Source organism: Xiphias gladius, chromosome 8 (assembly GCF_016859285.1).
Source record: "Xiphias gladius isolate SHS-SW01 ecotype Sanya breed wild chromosome 8, ASM1685928v1, whole genome shotgun sequence".
In the NCBI taxonomy this organism is placed as follows: Eukaryota; Metazoa; Chordata; class Actinopteri; order Istiophoriformes; family Xiphiidae; genus Xiphias; species Xiphias gladius.
Window position 1 is genome coordinate 14,429 of NC_053407.1, and position 3,960 is coordinate 18,388.

Sequence of the window (3,960 nt, forward strand, 5' to 3'; positions counted from 1 at the left end):
AGGTGCTCCTGAATTATTTTATCGCTCGTCAAACACAAAGCAACAAACGTTCTACACGTTTAAAAAAAACCCCCACATTTCGTGGCATCAATCAGTGGATACCTGCTGGCGAAAACTCTCATGTATCAATAATTATAGGCCTCTCTGCAGATACAGATTCATGCTTCCTTTCGTACGTACTCTTTGTTTGCTCTTGTTCTCCAGTTGGGCTTTCTGAGCTCTTCTCCCCCAAAAAGAGTCCTGATCCCTGTGATGAGGATGGGAGTACAGATATAGATGGTGAGTTAATGTCTATGACGAAATGTGGAGAAGCTCCTTCCTTTGGCAAAGTAAACCGCTGGTTGTTTTTCATACTTTACCCAGTTTTTGACCTCTGAAATGTACGTGTTAGCGGCCAACTGTCAGATTTTGGTAGTCACATTTTACAGTCAGCATTTAAATAGACATCATGCCATCATACCTGAGATTTCACTAACTCACGTAACGGATGCTAATGTTTGTCTGTTACCGTTGTAGATCAGAGTCCAGGAACAAGCTTGGTTAAGAGGCCCTCACAGAAGAAGAAAAGAGGAAAACGGACCAAGGCTATGGGGGCAATGGGTAAGTTCTTTAAAAAGGGGCAAGAAGCATTTACTTCCAAACCAGCATTTGATGCTGTTTGTGTGTGTGTCTTTAAGCCATGCAGTTGGTTGGCAACATTGATTCCATCAATGTTTCTCGATATTTGGGTAGCAGGAATTGTGCAGTGGGCCCTCCAGTGCCAATTGTGTACATAGACAGACACAAAACTGAGAAAGATGAGTGACAAATTAAATGAAAAATCTGAATAAATGAGTGGAGAAACATAGCAAATACAGATGCCTCCAGTCAGGACACGAAGAGTCACTGAATGTTTTGATGAGATGATGTGAATCATATGCATTGGCCTTCGCAGCCACTGGATCTTAACCCAGTTGAACACCTATGTGAGATTTTTTACTGATGCATTAGACAGCGCTCTCCCCCACCATCATCAAAACACCAAATGAGGGAATGTCTTTTGAAAGGATGGTGGTCATCCCTGCAGTAGACTTCCAGAGACTTGTAGAATCAATGGCAAGGCGCACTGAAGATTTTCTGGGTGCTCGTGGTTGCCCCAACACCTTACTAAGACGCTTTATGTTGGTTTTTCCTTTGTCAGTAGGTGCTCCTGAATTATTTTATCGCTGTTTAAACACAAATCAACAAACGTTCTTCACGTTTGAAAAAAAAACCCACATTTTATGGCAGCAATCAGTGGATACCTGCTGGCGAAAACTCTCATGTAACGATAATTATAGGCCTCTCAGCACATACAGATTTATGCTTTCAGTATGTATTCCTTTCGTACATACTCCTTGTTTGCTCTCCTTTTTCAGTTGGGCGTTCTGAGCTCTTCCCCCCCAAAAAGAGTCCTGATCCCTGTGGTGAGGATGGGAGTGCAGATATAGATGGTGAGTTAATGTTTATTACCAAATGTACAGAAACCCCTGCCTTTTGGCAAAGGAACCTGCTGGTTGTTTTTAATACTTTAATCTATCAGGTAAAAAAAAAGTAGAGTACTACTTTACTCTCAAGAGTTTTAATTACAGTAGTTGCCACGATTCAGTTCTTTACTTTCATTAGAGATCTTTACAATTTTGAGTAAATAATTACTTTCCATTTTTATGGCAGTTGAATTATTTTCCCATGTTAACCCATTTGTGAGGACGAACTGTCTTGTAATGTTCAAGGAGACGCTGCTGCTGCGTACAGTTGCGCCCTTTGAAATTTACGTGTTAGCAGCCAACTGCAGATGCCTCCAGTCAGGACACGAAGAATCACTGAATGGTTTGATGAGATGATGTGATTCATACGTTGTGGCCTTCGCAGCCACCGGATCTCAACCCAGTTGAACACCCATGGGAGATTTTGGACTGACGCGTTAGACAGCGCTCTCCTCCACCATCATCAAAACACCAAATGAGGGATTGTCTTTTGGAAGAATGGTGTTCATCCCTGCAGTAGACTTCCAGAGACTTGTAGAATCAATGGCAAGGCGCACTGAAGCTGTTCTGGGGGCTCGTGGTGGCCCCAACACCGTACTAAGACGCTTTATGTAGGTTTTTCCTTTGTCAGTAGGTGCTCCTGAATTATTTTATCGCTATTTAAACACAAATCAACAAACGTTCTTCACGTTTGAAAAAAACCCCCACATTTTATGGCAGCAATCAGTTGATACCTGCTGGCGAAAACTCTCATGTATCGATAATTATAGGCCTCTCTGCAGATACAGATTTATGCTTTCAGTATGTATTCCTTTCGTACATACTCCTTGTTTGCTCTCGTTTTTCAGTTGGGCGTTCTGAGCTCTTCTCCCCCAAAAAGAGTCCTGATCCCTGTGGGGAGGATGGGAGTGCAGCTATAGATGGTGAGTTAATGTCTATTACGAAATGTACAGTGGCTCCTACCTTTTGGCAAAGGAAGCTGCTGGTTGTTTTTCATACTTTACCCATTTTTTGACCTCTGAAATGTACGTGTTAGCGGGCAACTGTCAGATTTTGGTAGTCACATTTTACAGTCAGCATTTAAATACACATCATACCATCATACCTGAGATTTCACTAACTCACGTAACGGATGCTAATGTATGTCTGTTACCGTTGTAGATCAGAGTCCAGGAACAAGCTTGGTTAAGAGGCCCTCACAGAAAAAGAAAAGAGGAAAACGGACCAAGGCTATGGGGGCAATGGGTAAGTTCTTTAAAAAGGGGCAAGAAGCATTTACTTCCAAACCAGCATTTGATGCCTTTTGTGTGTGTGTCTGTAAGCCGTGCAGTTGGTTGGCAACATTAATTCCATTCATGTTACTCGATATTTGTGTAGCAGGAATTGTATATTGGGCCCTTCAGTGCCAACTGTGTACATAGACAGAAACAAAACTTAGAAAGATGAGTGACAAATTAAAGGAAAAATCTGAATAAATGAGTGGAGAAACATATCAAATGCAGATGCCTCCAGTCAGGACACGAAGAGTCACTGAATGGTTTGCTGAGATGATGTGAATCATATGCTGTGGCCTTCGCAGCCAACGGATCTCAACCCAGTTGAACACCCATGGGAGATTTTGGACTGACGCGTTAGAAAGCGCTCTCCACCACCATCATCAAAACACCAAATGAGGGATTGTCTTTTGGAAGAATGGTGTTCATCCCTGCAGTAGACTTCCAGAGACTTGTAGAATCAATGGCAAAGCGCACTGAAGCTGTTCTGGGGGCTCGTGGTGGCCCCAACACCGTACTAAGATGCTTTATGTTGGTTTTTGCTTTGTCAGTAGGTGCTCCTGAATTATTTTATCGCTTGTCAAACACAAATCAACAAACGTTCTTCACGTTTGAAAAAAACCCCACATTTCATGGCTATAATCAGTGGATACCTGCTGGCGAAAACTCTCATGTATCGATAATTATAGGCCTCTCAGCAGATACAGATGTATGCTTTCAGTATGTCTTCCTTTCGTACACAGCTTTTGTTTGCTCTCGTTTTTCAGTTGGGCGTTCTGAGCTCTTCCCCCCCAAAAAGAGTCCTGATCCCTGTGGTGAGGATGGGAGTGCAGATATAGATGGTGAGTTAATGTTTATTACCAAATGTACAGAAACCCCTGCCTTTTGGCAAAGGAACCTGCTGGTTGTTTTTAATACTTTAATCTATCAGGTAAAAAACAAGTAGAGTACTACTTTACTCTCAAGAGTTTTAATTACAGTACTTGTCACGATTCCGTTCTTTTGTTTCAGTAGAGATTTTTTACAATTTTGAGTAAACAATTAGTGTCCTTTTTTATGGCAGTTGATTTATTTTCCCATGTTGACCCACTTGTGAGGACGAACTGTCTTGTAATGTTCAAGGAGACGCTGCTGCTGCACAGTTTGTCCTCTGAAATTTACGTGTTAGCAGCCAACTGCAG

General features: G+C 42.0%; 1 long non-coding RNA gene across 2 annotated transcripts; it reads left to right on the forward strand.

The window, feature by feature from the left end:
- Positions 1–230: 230 nt before the first annotated feature.
- Positions 231–2,402, forward strand: LOC120793791. 2 transcript variants are annotated; one of them, XR_005708042.1, is made up of 3 exons: positions 231–279; positions 517–600; positions 2,354–2,402. It is a non-coding gene; the product is annotated as an uncharacterized LOC120793791 (long non-coding RNA). The 2 variants fall into 2 exon arrangements; XR_005708041.1 differs by lacking the exon at positions 2,354–2,402 and adding an exon at positions 1,398–1,446.
- The last annotated feature ends 1,558 nt before the right edge of the window (positions 2,403–3,960 follow it).